This window comes from Dermochelys coriacea, chromosome 3 (assembly GCF_009764565.3).
Source record: "Dermochelys coriacea isolate rDerCor1 chromosome 3, rDerCor1.pri.v4, whole genome shotgun sequence".
In the NCBI taxonomy this organism is placed as follows: domain Eukaryota; kingdom Metazoa; phylum Chordata; order Testudines; family Dermochelyidae; genus Dermochelys; species Dermochelys coriacea.
Genome location: NC_050070.1, coordinates 156,150,642 through 156,176,745, shown reverse-complemented (window position 1 = coordinate 156,176,745; position 26,104 = coordinate 156,150,642). Strand labels below are relative to the sequence as shown.

Genomic DNA, 26,104 nt, shown 5'->3' with positions numbered 1-26,104 from the left:
TGTGTCCTCAAAAATAGCATCCAGCTCATTTTACAGCATTTTGCACACTGAAGTAAAATAATATGCTCTCTGCTGATTAGAGTCTAACCATACAAATGCATGCAGCTTGTAGATTACAATATACTTCTATTATTACATGAAATCCTGCATCTCCCCCAGGTTCTGTTATGACAACCACTGTCTGCAGAAGACCCTCTGCTATAACTTCTTCAGAACCAAATTCTGGCAGCTATCAAGGCCCAAAGGCTTGGCAGGCTATTAAATAAATCTTTTATATGGCAGCGAGAAGTGCGAATAATGTAATTTTTGCATAGCAAAACTGTGAGAACTGATCATCCTATGCAGATCATATTGTTTTAATGGAATTTTAAAAAAACAATGGCTGCAGATACTTCGGGAACATGCATCTCATATTAATGTGTACTTAAGCAAATACAGCACAAAGATAGCATCTGTAGATAGCATAGGGTAGACTTGAAGGAGGACACCAAAGCCAAGCTGTGGGCAGAATCAATGACAAAAGTGCAACTGGGTGGTCACGGGACAAAATTTGACTGCTTTACTAATTACAAGGTCCAAAGTTTTCAAAACCCAGCTAGCTCCTTTGGTACAGATGTGGGCTCTATCTCAGGTCATAGGTTTTAGTCTCATTTGGGTCTAATTTTCTAATAGTGAAAGTTCTCTGACATGGATATAATAATACCTACCTACCTTGCAGGGTCCTGAGAGGTCAAATTCATTAATATCTGTAAAGAGTTTTAAGATCTTCAGATGGAAGGAACAGTAAAAAGAGTTATCAGATTGTGAAATAATACAAAGGGCGAAAGCTCCACTATTTGAATTGTTTAAAATCAACACTGGAAAAGCCGCAAAATATAAGTTGTATTGTATTTGGCAATCCCCACTGGCAATTCTACCATTAGGACATATTGATGGCCCTGTAACATTGAGAAAAATAAGAAAATAAATCAAAGTAAAATAAATGTACTTTCATTTCCATTTTAAATACTATCCACAACTCTCGGGTTTAACAGCTTAAAGCTTATGTGAGTACATAAAGAATGGAACAACAATGAAAAAACCCTCAAATATTAGTTTCTACAGAAGGATGTCCTTCCAGGAACTCCCCCACAAACTCTTGTTTAAATTATACTGCTTAACTACAGTGTATCGCAGCAATATACTTTAAGGACTTTCCTCCATAACTTGAACTGAACAGCCACATATCCCAGTTAGCTGGGGATGAGTAAAAGAAAACTCAGAGATATATATAGATATATATGTATATATATTAAAATTAATTTATACTAATTAAAAAAACTGTAGTGTTTCAATTGTATAATATGTACTGGTCCTGCTATGCTTCAGATTAATAAATGTATGTCTATGAACTTTAAGATACTTTAAATTCTAAATGGCATCAACTACAGGACCTACTTAGTTATTAATTAACAAAGGAACTGGGAGTTGCCTAGGTGAAAGGTAAACATTGCACACAGGCTGATGTAACATGGGTGGTTGCAGACAGACTCGACTATTAAACTATTAATTACAAATACTCTCAACAGATTGGGAGGGGAATGAGTACAGGACACTGGACTTGCCCAATACACAATTTGAACAGAAGAGAACAGGCCTTCCTTTTCTCTTGCCTGCTTTGGAAGTAGACTGAGTTAACTGTAGGTAGAAAAGATAAAGTAAAATCAGGCCAACTGCTGAGGTCATTCTCCATATATTTGAATATCAGTGCTATTCAGACTATTGTTATGTTTGAAACATACATTATTTGAGACAGAAATAATCTTAGCACAGTAACCGTCTACTTATGTATTAAGGAAAGAACAGCACCCTATACTGCCTACGCATGGTAGAGCCAGATCCTCTTCTGGTGTGGTAGTGGTGGTGAGAATGGGGTTCAACCGTGGAGACATAAAATTTCCTACGTTTTCCTCCCTGCACAGCCCCTATGCTGTTCTCACCTGTGCTCGCTTGCAGCTGTTCCTAAGGGACCATCCACCAGCTAAGCACTGCCAGAGCACATCAAGTGCATTCTCCCTCCCGCCCCAGTATGACCCCTTCGCTGTTGGAAGACAGGATACTGGGCTAGATGGACCATTATGCCAACTTTATGCCAGCTCATGGTGACTTTAAGCTAGAGGAATTCTTTATTGGCAACATACAGTCAGTATCTGGCTCCTTTGTACTGCCTGAGAGGCTACACTGAGGGAAAGAATCCTGTCCATAATTTACTGGGGGAGAAATAATTGACAAATTGCACTGGTATAAACTAAGTTAATTTCCCACAACTGAGAAAGACAGAAAACATTTTAATGCTCTAAAAATTTGTCATCTCCATGTTTCTATTGTTAAAAATAAAGTGCCAACAGGTTCTCTGTAAGACTGTAATTATCGGCTGCTTCAGAATGTGATGCTTGCTGTAAACTGAAATAATCCCCAATATTGTAATGCACCCCACAAAACCAAAAAACAGTGAAGATATTCACAGTTGAGGGAAACATGGTGCCCATCAACATACAGGCACTAAATGGAATACTATGGAAGGAAGAAAAAGGGTATTCATTTGTGCATACAGTAGAACCTCAGAGTTACGAACTGACCAGTCAACCACACACCTCATTTGGAACCGGAAGTACACAATCAGGCAGCAGCACAGACCCTCCCCCCCCACCGCCCCCAAAAAAGGCAAATACAGTACAGTACTGTGTTAAATGTGAGCTACTAAAAAAATAAAGGAAAAGTTAAAAAAAAGATGTGACCAGGTAAGGAAATTGTTTCATTTAAATTAAGATGGTTAAAAGCACCATTTTACTTCTGCACAGTAAAGTTTCAAAGCTGTATTAAGTCAATGTTCAGTTGTAAACTTCTGAAAGAACAATCAAAGTTTTGTTCAGAGTTACAAACAACCTCCATTCCCAAGGTGTTTGTAACTCTGAGGTTCTACTGTACTGACTGGTTTCAGAGTAGCAGCCGTGTTAGTCTGTATTCGCAAAAAGAAAAGGAGTACTTGTGGCACCTTAGAGACTAACAAATTTATTAGAGCATAAGCTTTCATGAGCTACAGCTCACTTCATCGGATGCATATGGTGGAAAAAACAGAGGAGAGATTTATATACACACACACAGAGAACATGAAACAATGGGTTTATCATACACACTGTAAGGAGAGTGATCACTTAAGATAAGCCATCACTAGCAGCAGGGGGGGGAAAGGAGGAAAACCTTTCATGGTGACAAGCAAGGTAGGCTAATTCCAGCAGTTAACAAGAATATCAGAGGAACAGTGGGGGGTGGGGTGGGGGGGAGAAATACCATGGGGAAATAGTTTTACTTTGTGTAATGACTCATCCATTCCCAGTCTCTATTCAAGCCTAAGTTAATTGTATCCAGTTTGCAAATTAATTCCAATTCAGCAGTCTCTCGGAGTCTGTTTTTGAAGCTTTTTTGTTGAAGGATAGCCACTCTTAGGTCTGTGATCGAGTGACCAGAGAGATTGAAGTGTTCTCCAACTGGTTTTTGAATGTTATAATTCTTGACGTCTGATTTGTGTCCATTCATTCTTTTACGTAGAGACAGTCCAGTTTGGGAATGTATATGGCAGAGGGGCATTGCTGGCACATGATGGCATATATCACATTGGTAGATGCGCAGGTGAACAAGCCTCTGATAGTGTGGCTGATGTGATTAGGCCCTATGATGGTATCCCCTGAATAGATATGTGGACAGAGTTGGCAACGGGATTTGTTGCAAGGATAGGTTCCTGGGTTAGTGGTTCTGTTGTGTGGTGTGTGGTTGCTGGTGAGTATTTGCTTCAGATTGGGGGGCTGTCTGTAAGCAAGGACTGGCCTGTCTCCCAAGATCTGTGAGAGTGATGGGTCGTCCTTCAGGATAGGTTGTAGATCCTTGATGATGCGTTGGAGAGGTTTTAGTTGGGGGCTGAAGGTGATGGCTAGTGGCGTTCTGTTATTTTCTTTGTTGGGCCTGTCCTGTAGTAGGTGACTTCTGGGTACTCTTCTGGCTCTGTCAATCTGTTTCTTCACTTAAGCAGGTGGGTATTGTAGTTGTAGGAATGCATGATAGAGATCTTGTAGGTGTTTGTCTCTGTCTGAGGGGTTGGAGCAAATGCAGTTATATCGTAGCGCTTGGCTGTAGACAATGGATCGAGTGGTATGATCTGGATGAAAGCTAGAGGCATGTAGGTAGGAATAGCGGTCAGTAGGTTTCCGATATAGGGTGGTGTTTATGTGACCATTGCTTATTAGCACCGTAGTGTCCAGGAAGTGGATCTCTTGTGTGGACTGGTCCAGGCTGAGGTTGATGGTGGGATGGAAATTGTTGAAATCATGGTGGAATGTACTGTAAGTCTCTGACATATCATGGTATAAATAACTAACTGGGAAATTCCTTGCCTTCACTGTCATGTGACACAACCCTGAATACTTATTTTTCCTGTAATTTTGGTGGGGTGAATTTCCTCTTTGATTGCCAGTTTGCTTAAAAAAGAAGCCATATTATTTTTGGCCAAATAATGAAAAGTATATAATGTTTATATACTGCAAAACCGCAAGCAGAAGGATCCTTAGGTAAAACTACAAAACTTTCTCTGCCATGCTTACAAGATGAAAATAAAATAAAAATGAAGAAAGAATGGTTTCTCACCCTGTTCAGTAACTAGAGTCCTTTGAGATGTGCAGTCACTATCTGTATTCCAATCTAACGATGCACAAGCTCCATGAGCTTGAGACCAGAAGATTTTTGCTACCAGTCTATTTGTCCACACCTATGCCCTCTTCTCCTTGTGCTCTGAATCAAAGGCATTAAGGGCAAAGTGGACTGACCATCTCTCTCCAGTTACTTTTCTACCACAAACAGTCCTATGATATGGCTCCGCAGCAGAGGGGGGCGGGGGATGGGGAATCTAGAAAATATGGTAGGTTTACTCAGCGTCTAATGCATGTTGGTTGTTATCCCAATATAAATAATATAGTAGTAGTAGTGGTGAGGCCATCTTAGGAGCCTCCACCCTGGTGTTGAATATTACCCTACATGCATACACAATTTCTTGTAAATCACAGAATCATGTAAGTGTAGGTAGGGCTGGAAGGGACCTTTACTGAGGCAGGATTAAGTATACCTAGACCAGGTGGATGTATATATGTCATGATGCCATCCCCTTTGCTCTGCCAGTTTGGCTCCATTCTGATGAGCACATGCAGGGTACTGAATTATACAAGAGTTCAGTTATGACATTCACAAAAACAGATTAAGATGTCAGAAGGGGAAAGGATGAGATGACATCCATATAGAATCATCAAAATGTAGATCTTGAAGGGATCTCAAAAGGTCATCCAGTCCAGCCCCCACCTTGGGCTGAGGCAGCACCAATAAACCCACACCATCCCTTGCAGGTCTTTGTCTAACTGTTCTTAAAAACCTGCAATGACGAGGATTCCATGACCTCCTTAGAAAAGCAATGCTTAATGATCCTTGTAGTTATAAAGTTTTTCCTAATATCTATCGTAAATTTGCTTTATTTACTTGCTGTAAACTAAGCTGATTACTTCTTGTCCTATTCTCAGTGGACAAGGAAAACAATGATCACAGCCCTCTCTATAACAAACTTTTAAATATTTGAAGACTATGTCCCCCCATAGTCTTCTTTCTTTGAGACTAAACATGCCCAGTTTTTTTAACCTTTCCACATACGTGATGTTTTCTAAACCCCATAACATTTTTGTTGTTCTCCTCCAGCCCCTCTCTAGTTTGTCCAGATCTTTCTTACAGTGTGGTGCCCAAAACTGGATTAAGTGCTCCAGCTGAAGTCTTACCATTACCGAGTAGAGCCGAACAATTGCATCCCATGTCTTACATTTGACACTCCTGCTAATACATCCCCAAATGACATTTGCTTTTTTTTGCAACAGGATCATCTTGTTGACTCATATCCAATTTATGATCTATGATCCATTATAATCCCATATCCTTTTCTACAGTACTGCTACCTGGCCAGTTATTCCCTGTCTCGTTTTGGGCATTTGATTTTTTCTTCCTACGTGTAGTACTTTGCAGTTGCTTTATTGAGTTTAATGTGACTGATTTCAGACCAATTCTCTAATTTATCAAGATCATTTTGAATTCTAATTCTGTCCTCAAAACTGCTTGCAACCCTTACCAGCTTGGTGTCAGCCACAAATTTGATAAATGTACTCTGCACTCCATCATCCAAATTGTTAATGGAAATACTGAATTACACCAGTCGTGGGACATACCCCACACCCGCGGGGAACAAAGGGGACTCAGGGAATGGTATGTCCTCAGTTTGACAGCCAACTATTGATAGCTACTCTTTGATTATGGTTTTTCAAACAGTCATACACCTACCTTATAAAAAGAAAAGGAAGACTTGTGGCATCTTAGAGACTAACAAATTTATTTGAGCTTAAGCTTTCGTGAGCTACAGCTCACTTCATCGGTATCCATGCTGCATCCGATGAAGTGAGCTGTAGCTCACGAAAGCTTATGCTCAAATAAATTTGTTAGTCTCTAAGGTGCCACAAGTCCTCCTTTTCTTTTTGTGAATACAGCCTAACATGGCTGCTACTCTGAAACCTGACATCTACTTTATAGTAGTTTCATATAGACCATACTCCCCTAGTGTGTCTATGGGAGAATGTCATTTGGGACTGTGTCAAAAGCCTTACTAAAATCAAGATATATCATGTCTACTGCTTCACCCCTTTCCACAAGGCTGTCACCCTGTTAAGAAAATTAAATTGGTTGGCATAATTTGTTCTTGACAAATCCATGTTTGCTATTACTTATCACTTTATATTCCTGTAGGTACTTACAAATTGTTTGTTTAATAATTTGTTCCAGTATCTTTCCAGGTAACTGCTCTTTGTTCCCCTTTTTAAAGTTAGGTACTATGTTTGCCTCTCTTCTCCAGGCCTCCTTCCTTCATGAGTTCTCGAAAATAATACTTCAGTTAGTTCCTTATGTACTCTCGGGTGAATTTCATCAGTCTTGCTGACTTCAGTACATCTAAATATTCTTTAATCCGTTCTTTCCCTATTTTGGCCCGAGTTTCTTCCCCCTTGTTGCTAATACAAATTTTCTTAAGCAGTTTTTCACAATTTTCCTTTTTAGTGAAGACTGTAGCAATATAGACATCAAACACTTCAACCATCTGTCTATCATCAATGATTTGCTTTCCTTCCCCGTCAAGTAATGGACCTACACTTTCCTTCATTTTCCTCTTACTTCTAATGTATTTATAGAATCTCCTCTTATTTCCTTTTATGTCCTTTGCTAATTGAAACTTATTTTGTATCTTAGCCTTTCTGATTTTGTCCTTATATGGGTGTGCTATTCTTTTATACTCCTCCTTAGCAATTTTTCCTTGATTTCACTTTTTGTTCAATTCTTTTTTCATTTTCAGGTCATTAAATAGCTCCTGATTGATGCAGCCATATTGGTCTTCCACTTTTCTTCCTGTCTTTCCTCAGCATCAGAATAGTTTGTTCTTGTGCATTTAATAGTCTCTTTTAGAAACTGCCAGCTCTCCTTAACATCTTTTTCTCTTTTTAAATTTCCTTCCCATTGCATCATTCCTACCTGAGTTTGCTGTAATTTGTTTATAACATAAGGATAAGTTTCTGATTCAAATATAGTATACAGAGAAGAACTTAGCTTGAAACTAGCTATCAAAGTTGGTTTATTTCAATTTAGTGCATTAGGTACATTTGTATAACATTTCTTAAAAAAAAAAAAGGAGTAGCTAGGAAATCACAATGAAGCAGCAATAAAGCGTGCCAAACCGCCAAAAACTATCTGTCTGAGGGAACTAAACATCCCTCCCGCTAGAAGAAAAAAGTGTGTCAAAATTGCTGACTACAACCAATTTTAAAATGAGTCTCCATGAGATTTACTAATTTATATCCCTTAAACGTAAGCACATTACTGCAACTATAGTATGACTGGAATATCAAATTTTTTGTTCTTGTTCAAACTCGAGCCTTTACTATATATCTTTTCTAACCAGGCATTAATTACTGAAATGAATAACAATGGTTAGTCACAGTGACTGTAATGAATATATAAATGGAAATGTATTCAAAATGTATGGAACACAAGATTTCTAATTCACTCCCCTTTTAAACATGATTTTGTTGTAGTGTGGACATGTTTTTCTATTCTTAGTATAACTCCAAACCCAGTATTGCAGATATCATCTTCCCTTACAGAATGCACTTTACTCTCACTAGTTTTGCATTCTCAGAGTATGTGGCTTGTTTCTTGAATACAGTGAAGCTTCTTATAGTAAAGTCATTTTGTTCACAGAACAACATCACTGTAATTGGAAGCTCCACTCTTACCAGAATTGTAATCTTCACATTACAATGCAGTGAAACAAATTTTCGACTCTCTTTCTAATTCATTACACATGGACTTTTGCTCTAATAGAGTTTACAGTAAAGAAGGCCTATTGTATAAATAAATGTGCCATTTAGCATATATTTGGCAATGTTTTGGATAGTGTATTTTGAATATTGAGTATAGAACACTGGTTGTATTTTGAGTACTAGTTGAAAATTTAAACTCCATGATCAGAATATCAACTTTACTTTCTAGTGAGCATGTCTATGAACTGACTTTTTTCTTATTATAATGTATTTCTAGGTAGATAAAAAACAGACTTTTCTGAGTAACAGCAAAGAAATTGATAGTGTAAGGGACGGTACCTGTGAGCTATAACTATTTCACTGATTTTTTTTTACAATGTTGCTTGCAACTGCCCTAATCATTATGTTATTGTGCCCACAAAGACTACCTAAGCACGTAAGATCTGAGCAGCATTCTGCTCAAGTAAAGATGAAGCATAACATGCTTGGGTCTGTAGTTCTCTCTCACCACAGTTCTGTATGGGAGATGAGCGTTGCTGCTGTGCGCTCCATTTGTGCAAATTAGGTATGATTAGCAACAAGAGGTCAGTAGGGCTCCAGCTGACGAAAGTTTGGGAAACTCTTATTTAAGGTATTTACCTAAACAGTGACACCAAATAGTTATTTTCTAAAATCTTTTATTTCAGTGGTTCCATATTCTCATAAACCATGTAACTGGCATACTAGTATTTTGGAAAAAATACATATGTGCCAGCATAGAATGTCATGGAATTAATATCACAGGCCTTGTGTGAACATGACATTTAACATGTGCATTCAAAATGTGTCTACATTTTTTATCCAAACAGAAACAAATTCATCTGGAGGACAATCGTGATTTCTAGAATAAGAAAGCATAGATTTGTATTTGTTACCTTTTTAAGCTAAATATAGAGCTTATTTTCGGTTCCAGAACTAAACTGGTAATATACCAGAAGGAAACACACACACTTTTACAACAATTTTCAGTGAGTAAAGTTGTGTTAGCACCAGAGTAACACATACTCTACAGTGGAAAAATCTGTACAAATAGAGCGAAACAATTCTGCTTGCAGATATTTTCTGTTTAAGCCAATAAAAGGGCTTTGCTCTTCTGTGTGGCTTACTGTCTTGCTGGAGGCAGCTGTGCTACTGAAGTGCTTTCCTGACCTTAAATAGCCTATATGCCGGGCATTAGAAGCATACAAATAGAAATGTGGGGCATGTAAGGACACAAGGAGGCAGGAAACCCATCAAGTCCCTACCCTCCTCTGAATTAGCAGATGTATCCCACAATATTTTTTCCTTCTTGATATTTCTCCAAGTTATTTCCAGAACAGTTTATACTAATTGTTCCCTTGTGCTGCTTTGGTACAGTTTATTCCATATGTTAAGTACTGCATGCAAAGAAATTCTGCCTAACTTCTTCCTGTAGCTGCCCTGTCCTTAGCTTAAGTCCATCCCCCTTTGTTCTTACATTTGATAATAGCTCAAACAGCCTTGTAGAATTTAACATCACCATTCACTTCAGAAAGCTGTATGCCTCATTGATGTGTCCCTGTCCTCTGTTTGAATCCACTCCCCTCTTTTCCAAAAATTAATGGCTTCTCTAACATTTTGAATAAGTAATTTCTTTAGGTCATGTTGTCTTTTTGATTGGCTTCTTGTGTACTTTCTATTTCTCTATCATTCCCATTAGATGGTAAGGTAGGCATAATGGTGCCTGTATGCAGTAGATAAATTGTGATCCCATTGGCCCCTTACACAGCACAAGGATATTTTTCTTCTTCAAGTGAGGGTCCCTATGTGTATTCCACTCTAGTGTGAATGTGCTCCATGCACTTGAGGTTGGAAGATTTTTGCTAGCAGTGTTGTTGGTCCATGCTTGTGCCCTTCTCGTCATGCACCTAACCAAGGGCATAAGGGTCAGTACAGACTGACTGCCTCTCCAGTTCCCTTCTACCGCCCATGCTCTGAGATGGAACCCCTTCAGTGTCCAAAGCGTTAGCTAGTGTTCTTCTTTAAACCTGTAGCCATCTGTAAATAGCTTTTTAAACCTGTTTATATGGTTGTTAGAGTTAGGGTATTTTTAGTAGTTCCGAGTTTGCGGGTGTCCGCCCATACTGACCAATAGGTTTACCTAATGTGCTTAGCATTGCAGGATTAAAAAATTGTGTGTCCTGCCCGCGGGCCTTTCCAGTCATTGATGACCACAGCAAATGCCTCTACTGCCTCAAGGAAGCTCATATTCCCACTTAGTGCCCATCTGCCAGTCCTTTCCAAGCTGAACCCATCAAATCTTTGAGTAGAGGCTTTGAAGATACCTAATGGATAGAGCTTTGAGGTCCCAGTCCGTTCCTGGCCCATCAGCCTGTCATGTACATTGGGCAGAGTTCTGAGAAGTTCTTCTCTGACACGATGATGTCAGGCTCCAGGGTCATTTAGCAAAGGATTCCTCCAAACAAAGGCACGAGGAGGGTAAGAACAAACATTCTCTCAAGAAATCCCCCTCCAAAGCCTTGTCCAAAAAGAAGGCCTCCTCTCCGACACTCTCTAAGTCAGGTGAGACTCTGCTCCCTGGTACGGGAATGTCAGGCGCTCACAAAGAGAACAGTATCATTTTCAGGCATTGAATGGCCCTAACCAAAGGAGAAGGACCATATTTGGTACCAAGAACTGGTACTTCTTTAGCATAGGAGAAGAGGTTTTTATTCAAGATATTTCCTTATCCCCCAGAAAGAAAGGATGCTGGAAGCCCATACTAGATCTCAGACAGCTGAATGTCTTTATCCACTGCTTGAGGTTCAGAATGCACACACTGGCCTCTATAATCATCTCTCTGAATAAAGGTGATTGGTTCACAGCTCTCAATTTAAAGGGCACTCATTTCCACACAGACATCCACCCTGCACATAGGAGATGCCTGAGATTCACCGTTGACCTACACCACTACCAATTCAGAGTGCTCCCCTTTGGCCTTTTGATAGCACGAGGGTATTCAAAAAAGTGCTATTAATAGTCACAGCCAACCTCTGCCATCAGGCCTCCTCAGTGTTCCCCTTACCTCAACAACTGGTTATTTACACGAAAAATCTCATCAGGAAGTATGGGCAACAACCCTGTTCCGACTCAGTCTCCTACACTCCGTAGGGCTGCAAATCAATATAGAAAAGTTCACTTTAGTTCCCACACAGACTATAGACTTTATTGGAGCAACCTTAGACTCAGTCAGTGGCAAGGCATACCTTCCTCAAGGCAGATTCCTACCTACGAAGGATCTCATCACTCAACTTTGGCTGAGCCCCCAGATAATAGTCCAAACTTGTCTCATCCTCCTGAGTCACAAGGCCTCTTGTACCTATGTGACACCATTCGCAAGACTTTGCCTTCAATGTCCACGGGCTTGGTTACTGTCAGTTTACACACCGGGCAAGCACAGTCTGTATAAACTTACCTCACTCCCTCACAGAGTTTGGACTTCTCTCTCCTGGTGGGAGGAAATGATATGGATGAAGATTCCCTTTGTCCGTCCCCCCACCTCCCCAACCCTTGACACAAAGACTGATTACCAATACCAGCCACCTGGAGTGGGGAGCCCATCTGAAAAAAAACATATAGCATAGGGTACCTTGACCCATCAAGAATACAGTTCCATGTAAACTTTCTGGAATGCATACAGTACATGAAGCCTGCAAATTCCTACCATTTATTCACACCTTGTATGTCCAAGTCACATTGGTTTACTACATTAAAAAATGGGAAAGCAAAGTCCACCCCTCTTTGCATGGAAGCAGTCAGTCTCTGTAAGTGGTGTATTCACCACCAGATTACCCTCTTGGCGTTATGCTTCCCAGGGGTACACAGCACATGATCAGGCAGCCTTAGCAGGCACTTCTCCACAGACCACGAATGATAATTATATGTTTTTGTAGAAAGGAACCTCTTTCAGCAGTGGTGATTCCCATCTTGGGATCTCTTTTCATATCAACAGAACAAGAAATACCCAAACATACTCCTCCAGAGCAGCTCCAGAAGGGTGCATTCCTATTAAATGGTTGGGACCACTGATGTACATGAGTACATGATTCCTGAGTACAATGATTCTGCCCATCTCTCTCTTAATTCGAGTTCTGAGGAAGATCCAACAAAAGGAAGCATCTGTGATCCTGTTTGCTCCCAGATGGCCCAGGCAGTTATGGTTCCCTAGCATTCTTCAGATGTCTGCATGCTCATGCACCCATATTCAGCAATTCCCAGACCTGTTGACTCAGGACAGAGGCAAGTTTGAACACGCCAAACCAGCATCCCTCCATCTAACAGTGGTGTTTGGATGGACAACTGACCTAAAAATGTCATGCTTGGAGACGTACAATCTATCCATCCATCCATCAATACTAGGAAAAGTTCTATAACACCGTGCTACACAGCGAACTGGAAACAATTTTGTGCCTGGTACCAGCATTGTTGGGTGCCGATATTCCTTCTATTCTGGATTGCCTCCTCTTTCTAAGAACATTGGGACTATCGCTCAGCTCTGGGCGAGTGCACTTGGCAGCTATCAGTGCCTTTCAACCTCCAGTGGCCAGACATTCAGTCTTTGCCCATTCTACTACAGAACAAAAAGAAAAGGAGGACTTGTGGCACCTTAGAGACTAACAAATTTATTTGAGCATAAGCTTTTGTGAGCTGACAAATTTATTTGAGCATAAGCTTTCGTGAGCTGAAAGCTTATGCTCAAATAAATTTGTTAGTCTCTAAGGTGCCACAAGTTCTCCTTTTCTTTTTGCGAATACAGACTAACATGGCTGCTACTCTGAAACCTACTACAGAACAGTTTCTGAAGAGATTCTATTCCTCTCATAGTGACACCTATCTCTATCCCCCCATCCCTGCCTTGCTCATAACCTAAAAACACAAAAAAACAGGCTTCTTTTTCAAAGCACTCCAGGAAGTCTGGAGCTGAACTTACAGGAAGAGAAGTCCAGAGTGCTCCCTACTTTAGTGTAGGAGGTGACAACTACAAGGAAATACGGCACTCCATACGCATCATGATTAACTCCTAGGCAGACAACAGAATACACATGATCATCTGTTGCAGACATAGTTCTACCGAATTGACACAGACTGAAGCTGCTAAGCAGCCTTCCTTTCTCCTTCAAAAATGTACTAGAAAGGGAGATACAACATGTGACACCAAAATAAACATTACAACATGCTAGAATATGGGGCAGACCTTGGTGCACCAAAGCCTCTAAAACAAGGCATTAGTGTGCCTTAACTCAGGCATGAGGTTGCCAGGACAAGAAACCAAAGTAACCAAGATCAAGGCAGGCACCAAAAATGCCAAGAATGTAAGTATCAAGGAAAGGGAAAAATAAGTGTGAATGTACTACAAAAATGCCATTGTGTGCCAAAGCAAAGACCACACAACTTAACACAACTGTTAAGGAACCAACAGCAAGGAAGGGATTACTAATGAAGGGTAGGATGGAAGTACTCAGTGTTGGCTTAATGCTACTTCTACTGAAGTCTTCAATGGGAGTTTTACTGTTGTCTTTTAAGAAGCAGACTCAGACCAGTGCTGAGAGACCTTTTGAAAATCCCATCCTAAAATGGTACAGGTGTGAAGGGCTGGAGCAGCAAAGTAGCAAACTGGAAGATTTCCACCAACCAAAGTCAAGAAAGAATTGAAAAGAATCCCCTTTGGGGAGTGGAGCTTGATGGAAGGAGACTGCTCTGTGCCCTCTTCAATTACCATTGTCCTCAGAAGGCAAAATTCATTAAGGGCTGAGGAAGTTCTACCACTCTTACCCTAAGGAGCTAAGACACAAGGAACGAGAACCATAGAGGATGGCACTTTTAGGGAAACTCAATGTAAAATAAAATATTTAAAAGTGACTGTGTAAAAACAGAGATTATAATAATTAAATATAGTATAGTATAACAAAGCATACACTCATGATAATACAACCAATATACCTGAAAACTAATGCCCTAATTGTATTTTATTAGGCTGTACTGCAGGAAAAATGAATATGTCTGAAAAAGTTAATATCTAGATGGAAAGTGTTTTATCTAGATCAGACAAAAAAATTTGTTTAAGCTTCTTGAATTTAGGTTGATCATTCCAAAATAGTCAAAAGGATGAGGGAAATATGATGTATTTTAAAATCATATTTCTTTCTGCTCTTTCACATTTCATTTCTAACTTCTTACTTACATCTCCAATCTTGCAGCTCTATGGTGAAAGCCCATAAAAGCATGCAGTAATACATATACAGAAATGTATACATACATTTTACCTTTAAACAATCTATATAATAACCTACCAGCTTTCACAATCCCCTGCAAAAGCATGAGGCCCAACATTAACATTCTAAGAGAAAGAACATATTAACATATCAATGAAGGCAAGAGATGGGAAAGATGATACACTACAAGCCCAGTCAGTTCAGACACCACTGTTGACATATAAATAGTTAAACCATGTGAATAAAAGAATAAAATCTAGTAAACTCTTGTAAAATCCCATGAGATAGCACAAATTACAAGAGACTTCCAATATCCAGCCACACATATTAAAATAATTAATTTTAATATGTTGGTTTAAATGCTCAGTAGTAATAAGAGTCACATATAATGCCAGTAGGTATGATATACCCATATTTTGGAAGCTGACAGTCACGTAAAAGAAAGAAAGAAGGATGTTGTTTATTGCTGATAAAGTAACATCACTGTAACTTGAAAAAAGAAATGGCTCTCAAATGTTTCCTTTCTGCAGACCTCTTCATAAGAGAGAGGTCATTTCATAGACAATCTCCCCAATGTTCAATCCTCTATACCTCTGGTTTCGAAGTGTTGATTCTGTGGACTACCAAGAAGTATTCTCTGTATTACTGATGGTCCACAGGTCATAGTATAAGAACCACTGATTTGAAACCACAATAAAACCTCTTGCCTCATAAAAATATAATTAAATGATCAGCCTCTTCTTCACCATTCTGTCTTATAAACATTTCAAATTTCCTACCACCGGGCCCGTTTAGTCTAGTCTGGAAGGAGTTCTATTTCTAAACAAAGATCTACTTAAAAATTCTCACAAACAAAAATATCTGTCAATACGTGTTCAATATTAAAGCACTATTAAGGAACTCAACCCCACCCTCACCTGCCCAGAAGAGACTCTCCAGGCCCTTTGTCATTAGAACTGGCTGAATTTAATGTTTACTGTTTAACTTTCAATAAAAAGAGTCTGGGCTGGGATTCTCTATAAATGAAATCAAATAGAAACTTCCTAAGGGTAGGAAAGGGGAATTCCCCAACCTTTCACATGTCTGTTCAGAATCTGCTTTTCTAAGAACTTCATTTTCCTATCAGCTACCAGATTTAGGTAGCATTTTTGCTAGCTTTTGTTGTTTCTTTCGTTTAGCCTCCACAGAAGAGGTTGTAGACTCCATATTATCAGTTTCAACTCAAGTAACTATATGTACCTCAAAGATACTGAGTTCAGTAAAGGCCTCCTCTATCATATCCAGAGATAACTGGCTGCAGAAAAGTCTCTCCAAGGAAGTGGTGGAAACTCTACGGTAAGATATATTTTAAAACTAGACTGGACAAAACACCAGAATATGCACTATAGGAAATAATCCTGCACTGGCCTCCAGGTGATGATCTGGAAAATGTAACACATTATTTCCATCTCTGCCTTCTAGGAATCTATGATACAGCTAAGTCGTCCATTCGATGTAACCGTGTTACCAAAAAGTCATGCAGAGCAGGGCTTTTGAAATGGTAGGAAGAACTTGTGTTCATGGGCTCCTGAATAGATGTTGCATGTCAATTCCATTAGTACACATTCTCAAATTAATTTAAAACTTACAATGAACAGTCACTACTGGTATGAGACTCATATAAGGAAAGTGCTCTAATGCAAGGTAGTAGAATGTTTTTATTACCTAGTGCACTTTTGTTACACAATTTTTAGGGTAAAAATGTAGCATTAATTCTTACCATTACAGTTTACTGTCAAATGCAAGGATTTCTTTATGTCTCTCACTCGACACTTAATAATTTACCACTTGCCTCATTAACTTCAGTTTCAGCACGTAGTCATAATTTATATCTCTTCAGTCCCGCAATAAAATTGCCTTGCACGTTAAATTTGTTAGCAACTAAGTCTTATGTCCTTCACATTCTATTTTACTGTTTGTTCTGTGTCAGTTTCAGTGGTGAAGACTGAAGGAAATATGGTAGGCATCTAGCAGCACTTAGAGACCATGGTGGTGGATATTAAACAAACAAAAATAAGATAGGTATGTAAATGAATTGCCACAATAAAAATGAAGAAATTATACAGAATATAAGCACCTGAGATAATGTTATTCCATCATTACTTTAAATTAAAAACTTATGTTACAAGTAAATGAGAGTTTGCCTACACCTTTATCTTCCTAAGATTATGAATTTGAGATCTAAAGTCATTGTTTATTCACCTTTGAAATACGTACATAATTCTAATAAATCATAATAAGCATTTTACGGTGCCTTTTCTCTAAGGATCTCTCAGCACTTAACTGTATAAACAATACTTTTCACAACATCCCTGTGAGACAGGTATTATTACACCCCCTATACGGATTAATTAACTGAGAAAGAGAAAATTAAGCTACTTGTCCATGAGTATACACAGCGAGTCAATGGCAAAGCTGGCATCAGAATCACAGAGACCTGACTCCAGCTCTCCTTTTTCTAGTCGCTTGTCTGAAATCATACTGCCTCCCTATTAGCACTGATGGGATTTACAGGTATGCAGTTTGAGCAAATTAGACTTTTAGCACCTATTATCCAGTTCTGTTTCATTCATCTCAACAGCTGTCAAGGACAGGTAGCAGTTCAGTTCATCTGATCGTGCTGGTACAGTAAAACTATCAGATAAATTTATGTCCTTGGGTAACTGCACTTCTGGTAAGCTCTGTTCTTTACATTTCTAGTACACTACTCTGTACTCTCATTTCCAGTACACATCAACAATTAATGCTGTGCACAGTACACAAACATTAGATAAAGTCTCATGGGCAGATATGTATAGCAAATTCAGAGAAGTAATGTATAAAGAAAGTTTTGTAAGGGGAGGAGAGCTCTTATTTAACACAATAGCACTGAACTTAAAATAAATATATACAATGAGCCGAAGGGGATAACCACAATCATTAAACTGAATATTTATTATTTTCATGCTGATTGGATTTTCTTTCCTTTTCGAAAGCACATTTAGAAATGATGAAAAGGTGGTAGTTTTACAGTTCTGAAGTACATAGGTTCTCCTCAGAACAGCTGCTACACAGGCACTGGCAATGCAAGCTTTTGCCATTTCACGCCTCACCAAAACGCCTTCGCCTTGACTTGGAGAGATCAATTACAGGGGACAAGAGATCAAGTCAATCTCTATGACCCATTCAGTTCCTGTCCCTCTATTGAGACGGCCAATAAAGCAGCCAATCAGTAAAAACTAGGGTGGTGTTTTAGTGACGTGATTACCTGTCCACTAGGAACCAGACAGTTGTCTTCAATTCATTTTATTAAACCAAACAGATAAGTGATATTTCTAAATTAGATGCTGTCAAATCTAATTCCCTCAAGCACCCCTCTCTTCTCAACAGACTTTTATAAAAACAGATAGATGGAAACATCTAAATATTACTAATTGCTCAGGGGTTGTTTCCATTTACATAACATTATGTTCCCTAAATAGTCTATTCTAGAGCAAATACACACAGGAGTTTAATTTTCTTCTCAAGTTGTTTGTTGAAAAATACATGGGGCTGTTAGAAATCTAAAGCTGAGACCATGCTCTTCTGCTTTTCTTGATGGGCAGGGGAATATTAAAAAAGTTCAGTAGTGTTGAAAACTTGCTGAATATAGAATTCCATCCTCAATCATGAAGAACTCTTCTGGCCCTGCTCCCAGATTAGTAAAAGGAACATTCCAGTCTTTCTAAAGGATAAAGCATGGACCCTGCTCCCTTAAAGCAAAACAAAACTTCTTCTACTGGCAGCTGGTTTTCTTAGCATACTCAAGTTTGTGTATTTATCAAAGAAAAGCCCTTCAGGACAACAGTATTTATGATAGGATTATTTCTGTGAATCCAGGGAACACAAGCACTAGCTAAACAACATTATTTTCACCCTTTATCCTATTATTTAAATGCTGAAAAAGGCTAACCAAGTCATTTTAATTTTCTTTTAACAAGGACTGCTCATAAGAAAAAAAAATAAATTAAAACTACAAAATATCTGTCACCTTGCAATGAATTTGTGGAGAACTGAAATAGTTTCCATCTACTCCTGTAGAACGCAGCTCTTCAACCTCTCACTACTTTCTTTGACTGTGCCCTGGTCTACACTACAGAATCAGGTCCGTCACTATACGAACATAATAACTCCACCCCCCAGAAGTGTAGCACTTATGCAGTTAGGGCGACTCAATGCAGTTAGGGCGACACAGTGTCCATGTAGACACTGCATTTACTTACATTGCCTGCTGGCCGTCAGTCCTGAGTGGAGCTGAGAGATGGAGCTGTCCCACACCGCCCCGGCGCTGACAGCCTGAGCCGTCAGCTGGGTGCGGGGCTCACTGCTGAGCCCTCTGCCACAATGCTGACTATCAGGTGCTGAGGTTGTCAGCCCCAAGACTGCTGGCCTGCAGCTGTCAGTGTCCCTCAATGCCCCACTTCAGTCAGTGGATAGCGCTCCTGTTGAGGACCTGCACCACTAAGAGAAGGAGCAAGTGTGGACATGAATCATCGCTTTTATTACTGCGGTGACTGTATATCGACTTAAGTCAACTTAATTTTGTAGTGTACACAAGCCCGTAGATTCTAGTGACTTTGACAGTAGCAGGAAACGTAATGATGTGACAGGTTTTCTATTATAAACCCTTTTTTCTTAGAGATTCTTAGAGCGAAAATAAGTAAATTCAGTAAATTTACCTAGTAATAGGTACTGGACTGATAGTCCTGGAGACTGTACTACAGATTCTCTCTTTATACACAGAACAGGTGCAGTACCAGGCAGCAGCTCTAAGAGCGTCTCAGACCCCATACCACCAATAGGCTTCAAACCTGGCCTGGAAAGTCCACTTTGAGGAATGGAAAGTCAAGTCATTCTCTATAGTTGTGTCAGTTTTACATTTTTGAGGAAACCTCCCACTGTCGCATTAGCACCAGTGCAGCTATGGTGGTGCTAGCAACAGTGGGCATGCCAGTGTAGACGAAGCTCATAAATTCTTACTACAATGTCATCTATACCTACTTAAAGCATGGTTAGACAACACACCTGAGCCCCGTTTACATGAGTACTCCCACTATTGCCGCCACCAGCAGAACAGCACAGCTGCTACTGCAACCGTAAAAGATTTCCCCAAAATGCTAGCATAGATAAGATTCATGCTGATACAAAGGCCATGTTTATACTACAGAGCCTATGCAGGCATAGCTAAGTTGGCATAGCGCCTTACAATAGGCACAGGATATGCCAACAGAAGGAGGAGTTCTGCAGTTTGACAGAAGGAGTTCACCATTAGCTATGCCCAGAGAAGCCCCTCTTCTGTCAGCACAACTGTTTCTGCACTGGAGGTTTTGCTGGAATAGCTACGTCAGCTAGGGCCATGATTTTTTCACACTTCTAGCCGACATAGCTATGCAGGCATAAATTTGTAGTGTAGACCAGGCCACAGAGATTCTCAGGGTATGTCTATACTACCTGCCGGATCGGTGGGCAGCGATTGATCCAGCAGGGGTCGATTTATCGCGTCTAGTCTAGATGCGATAAATCAACCCCCGAGCGCTCTCCCATCGACTCCTGTACTCCAGCGCCGCGAGAGGCGCAGGCAGAGTTGACGGGGGAGCGGCAGCAGTTGACTCACCGTAGTGAAGACATTGCAGTGAGTAGGTCTAAGTACGTTGATTTCAGCTACGTTATTCATGTAGCTGAAGTTGCGTAACTTAAATCGATCCCCCCCCCGACCAGGCCTCAGTCTGCTGAGACTGCTAACAGTGAGGCCAGCTAACAGATTATTGTGATGATGCCCATTTTCAACATACAGAATCTCTTCAAGCAGAAAATTCATTCAAAGTGTCTGAACCTGGATTCAATTTGTTTAAATTTTGAAAATATTTTCTTTAAAAGTTTAAGGTAAAGCAGAGAATGCTTTTCAAAACTCAAATTTATATAAAATAAATTAAGCAAATTACTTTTAATACAGTCAGGAACTGTTGGTATTTTTAAAACCTAATACAAATGCTGAAAACTGATTGGGTCAGGCAAGACCTTTTTTCCCAAGGATGTTTTACTGTGGTAAGCAGCATAGGAATGGGCCTGATCCTGCACCCCTGGTATGAGAGATGGCTCAGGCCCCTGGGTTGTATTCTTTACTCAGCTACTGACTTGCTGTGTGACCTTTTGGCAAGTTACCTAATCTCTTTGTGCCTTACTTTCCTCTCTCTAAATGAGGACACTTTCCAGCTTTGTTAATTCTTTTGAGAGCTTATGATGATGCATGTAATGTAAGAATTATTTTGTTTACCATGCATACGTAAAACACACCAATGTGCATTTTAATAACTGTGCAAAGTAAAAACAGTGTATTTACATGATATTGTGTTATGCCTCAAGTTGCTGATATGCTCTGCGGGTAAATATACATTTTATAAAGTATGGTCATGTGTAATTATAGGATAGGGCCTAACAGTGAAAAAATCTCTCAGAAAATTTGGCCAACTTTCATGTTTCATAACAACAGAGCTCTGCTTTACTTGCTCCCAAAGTGGAAACGTTCGTAGCAGAATGAGCCTTTTTCATAAAGTGTGAATGTACAGCTCATTTAATATTCCTCCCTAAGAGGGATACAGTTGGCGGCAGTAATAAAGTTATATTGTGATTATGTGGGAAAGGGGCATTTTGTAACATTGTTCTGTTTCCGCAAATGTTGATAATTTCCCCGAAATGCTTCCCAAAATTGCTATTACCTCTCCTTAAAACCTGCCACATACAAAATGTTTTGCTAATTTGCTTAGACAGTTTTGGTATATCCAATTATAATCTTTAGCAGCAGCAGGAGACTTCTGTAGCAGTTCCCAACACAATGTAACATGTCATGGCCTCAAGTCATTAAGATAATCCTCAGGGCTTCTTGAGGCCATTTTGTAGTTTTGAAAAAAAAATTACAAAGAAGTAAATATTGTTGGTTAAATGCTTCAGTTTTCAAACAATGGAAGTTTAACATCTTGGAAGTTTAACATATAACATCTTGACTGTGTCAGAACCTCTGTTAGGACCATTTTTGGGGAGTTCAAAGAACTGAAATGTAACTTTGCAAGGAGGCCCAGTTCAATAGACAGTACTGAAAACCTGGTCATGAAACTTCTAAATTACAAGAAAAGATGCTGTTAGAATGAAGGAAGATTCAACAGCCTAATTAAAGGGCAGCGGAACGTGCTGAGAAGAGATCTACCTCAAGGAACAAGAGAGATCATAAAAATTACAACGAGCATAAGTTACTTTGAAAGAGTAACTTATTGTAAACGACTAATAAATGGATCGGAAAAGTAATTATATACTATGGATTACTGGTGCCTACATATCATGGTAATGGTGTTTTGTAAATGAAATAGATAATCTAAGCTATTCTAACACTTTCTGACTAAAGAACAATTAGATTGGTAGATGAGATACACAAAGTGTGCATCCAGGTTTGGTGTGGCACTGCAGGTTTTATTGGTCTGAGCTTGGCATTACTCATGAGTGACACAACCATGAGTGAACAAGTTATGCAAGTCATCTCAAAAGTGTGTCAATAAAACTTGTATACCACACCACCATGTAGTCTGTATACATCACATATTTAAAACAGATATAAAATATTTTAAAGAGTTTAAAAATATATGGGTATTGTTTTTTTGTATCACTCCACTTGTAAAGCAAGTTGTGGAGAATGCAGGAAATTTCTGTATTATTTTTATGAAAAGTTGGCTTGATTCAGTAACCTACTCAGTTTTGTATTGCTATCTACTTGGTCTCAAGGAGTTAACTTCTTTCCAGAACCATTTGACAGGAGGAGGGGGGAAAGGGATGTATCTACTGGCTGTGGACCACACAGAAGTATCTGGATTGGTATAAATGAACTATCAAGAATTGTCAACACTGTGAACAGAGCTATCTTGGAGATACAATGAAGACCAACAACTGGACCATTAACTTTTAACAACTTTAAGGGACTTTTTAAAATGGATGGGTGATTACCTGTCTGGACACAACCCCTTTCCGCTCTGAACCCAAGAAGGGCAATACACAGGAAAAGTGTGACTGGGACTTGTGATAAAGGAGATGTGTTAAGAAGAGGCTTATATAAGAAACTTTGCTCTCCCAGCAGAAAAGAGCTAAATCCAATCCAATCAGGGACCGTTGGGCAGGGCCAGGGTGCAGACATGCAGTCTGTCTTCCAGGCAAATGCTCTTAGGCTATATCTACATTAGAGACCTTACAGCAGCACAACTGTAACGCTGCGGCTGCACCACGATAAGGTCTCCCATGTAGCCGCTCTATGCTGACGTGAGAGAACTCTCCCATAGGCATAATTAAACCACTCCCAACAAGTGGCGGTAGCTATGTCAGAGGGTGAGCGTCTCCTGACCAACAAAAGTTTTACCGACAAAAATGGTAGTGTAGACATAGCATTAGCCAAGCAAGCCGTATGATCACCTAGAAGGTTAGGGGAGAGTTGTGCATTTAGACTTTTCCTTGCCATTTTAACCCAATGTCCCTGAATATTGTATTCTTGTTAAATAGTAAATAATCTATTGTTCTGAAATGGCTGACCTGTGTCACTGCAAACATTTGCTGGCTGCGTAACTCCCAAGGGTGTAACTAGGGTCCAAACTCATCTGGACCTACTAAAGGAGCCACAGTGAGAAACAGAGGCATTGAAGCAGGATATCTTTCTTGAGCAAAGGCTCAAAATTTGAGTAGGCTCAAAATTTTTGAGGCAGATGAGAGAGTTAGAGGTACGTAGTAAATATAATTGATCACATGGATAACATGAACATATGTGGGATGGCTAGCTGGAGACACTTACTTTCTGACAGAAATAACAGAGCTCTGAAACATTTTCACAGTGTAGACCACATCTTATTTTGCAATGTGTGTGAGAGAACTGGACAGCGAGCCTATGGCAATTCTGTGACCAATATATTCCTTGCTAATGTGAAAACAGTAGCAGATAGGACAAAATCACCTGCAAATCTTTATGGGTCTGTTAAGTTCAATGCTCTTCTGCATCTTCTCACAGAGAAAGCACTGCAGCACTGGAGCATGCAAGGGGTGTGCCTGTCTTCCCTGGTCTAAGATCCATAGGAAAAGACAAAGACCTTGTCTACACTAAAGGGAAAAATCGATCTAAGCTACGCAATTTGAGTTACATAAATAGTGTAACTCAAATCAACGTAGCTTAGATCTACTTACCACGGGATCCGCACTAAGTGACGTCGATGGGAGACGCTCTCCCATCGACTCCCCTTACTCTTCTCGATCAGATGGAGTACAGGAGTCGACGGGAGAGCGATCGGCGGTCGATTTAGCGGGTCTTCACTAGACCTGCTAAATCGACCGCCGATGCATCAATCGCCACAGCATCGATCCCCCAGTAAGTGTAGACAAGCCCAGAGAGGACGTCAAAGATTTCTGCCCCCATGAAGACAATTCTTCCACTTTCACACTTTTCCATATAGTGCCAACCTCTGAGCTTTGGCACTGATGTGCTGCCATTGGTTAATCATCTATCAACTAAGTACTTCTGCTATCTTCAGGCTGTTGAAGGGGCTGAGGAGTTATCTCTGCTCAGAGCATTAAAACTTACTAAGGGGTTGTCTATACCTGAAAGTTAATTGGGATTACGGCACAGTGTGATTTTAAAGTGCAACATCTGTTCCTGAATAACTCCACTCCTGAACAAGAGTGTCCACACATGGAGTTAATCAGGAACAATTACTCTGAATGGGAAACATGCTGAATTGAGAGGCTGTTCCCCCAACTCTTCTCCCTTTCCATCAACATGCCCTCTGTCTCCATGAAGTGGAACTAGGTTAACCATATATCCTGTTTTGGCTGGGACAGTCCCTTTTTTAAGTGCTGTCCTGGCCTCCCGACTTCTTTGGCAAACGGGACAAATGCTCACTTTTGTCCAAAAAGTGGGGTGCGGAGGAACATGCCTGGGGGAAGGGGAAGAGTAGTGACATCATCCCTAGCCCCATAGGGTGGGGGAGGCCTTGGGCCAGCCCCACATGGTGTCCCGTTTTCCCTTTGGGAAATATGATCACCTAGAACTCCTGCATAGTTGCTAGAAAAGAATAGTAAGAGCTAGGCAGCGGGCGGGGGTGGGAGTGCGGGGGATAAGATATTAATGTACCTTCAACCTGCAGATTTTCTGCATTATTACTTCCCTGCACACTGCAGAGAGGAAATGTATGGTAGACCAATGTATCATCACTTATACTTGAGATAGGAACAGTGAAATGACCAAGTAAAGTAACTGACCTTATCTGCATTATTCTGGCCAAAAAAGTAGCAGCAATACTATTATTACTACTATTAATGTGAACCTCCCATCTAAGGGCAACAAACAGCTTCAATGAATGTATTAGTTAAGCCTCACAACACACTTGCAGAGCACTGTAACTAAGTACAATAGTTTATAGAAAAGTAAATGGACCCAGAGAAATTACGTAACTTGCCCAAATTCATTAAATTAAATGCATTTAATGATACAATCAGGTTAATTCAGCATTTATTAAAAAAAGAAAACAGTTCATATAATCCATTATTTAAAATAATCTAACGGCATGTAACTTGTTACCCTAATCATGTTGTACCTGAGCTAACCTTTTCACTATCACAAAGCTCATCAGAGAATATGACTTGCATTTAAAATGAACCACTAATGAAATCAACACAGCCATAAATAATGTTAAATGAAGGAGAGAACAAAAACCTTTTCTAAAATAAGGTTAGATGCTAAGAAGACTTGAAAACTCAAAAGAAGCAATATATACATTTTCTATAGATTTTTCTTTCCAGATACCTTGTAAATCTTATGATTTTATCTCAGAACTAATCTTGGATTTTTTAACCAATCTACCTACATCTTATCCATATCAATGCCTTTTTGGTTTAAATATCAGAATGTCATGCCCTTTCTCAAACTCTATGCATTCTTAGTGAACTTTTCTAACACTATGGTAGACAGTACTTTTCCATCTCTTCTACTACACTCAAGGTATTTTCAGCAGTTGAAAGAAATGCCATTTCAGTACTGACCAGAAAAACAAAAGCACTCAATCAATGTTAGCTTAACTTGACCTCTGTGTAACTGCAAAGTCTAATGTAGTTACTTCTGTGTAGTAATGTAGATAAACCAAGTAAAATGCTTAACAAGGCAAAACAAAAGAAAGTGAAAAACAAGCTCTCCTTTTAAAGTATATTTATTAATATCAAACACTTCCCCCACTACCATTGGTTCCTTATTCTGCACTCTAGAGTTATAGTTAGGCAACCAGACCTCCTCCCCCATACTAAGAAGTCTTTTCAATATTCCTCTGTAAGGACATTATGACTCTT

The 26,104-nt window shown here is 39.6% G+C and overlaps 1 protein-coding gene across 11 annotated transcripts in view; it reads right to left on the bottom strand.

Moving 5' to 3' along the window:
* BABAM2 (BRISC and BRCA1 A complex member 2) overlaps window positions 1–26,104 on the bottom strand; it is a 309,223-nt gene that overhangs the window by 112,738 nt on the left and 170,381 nt on the right. The gene's annotated exons all lie outside the window — the stretch shown is intronic.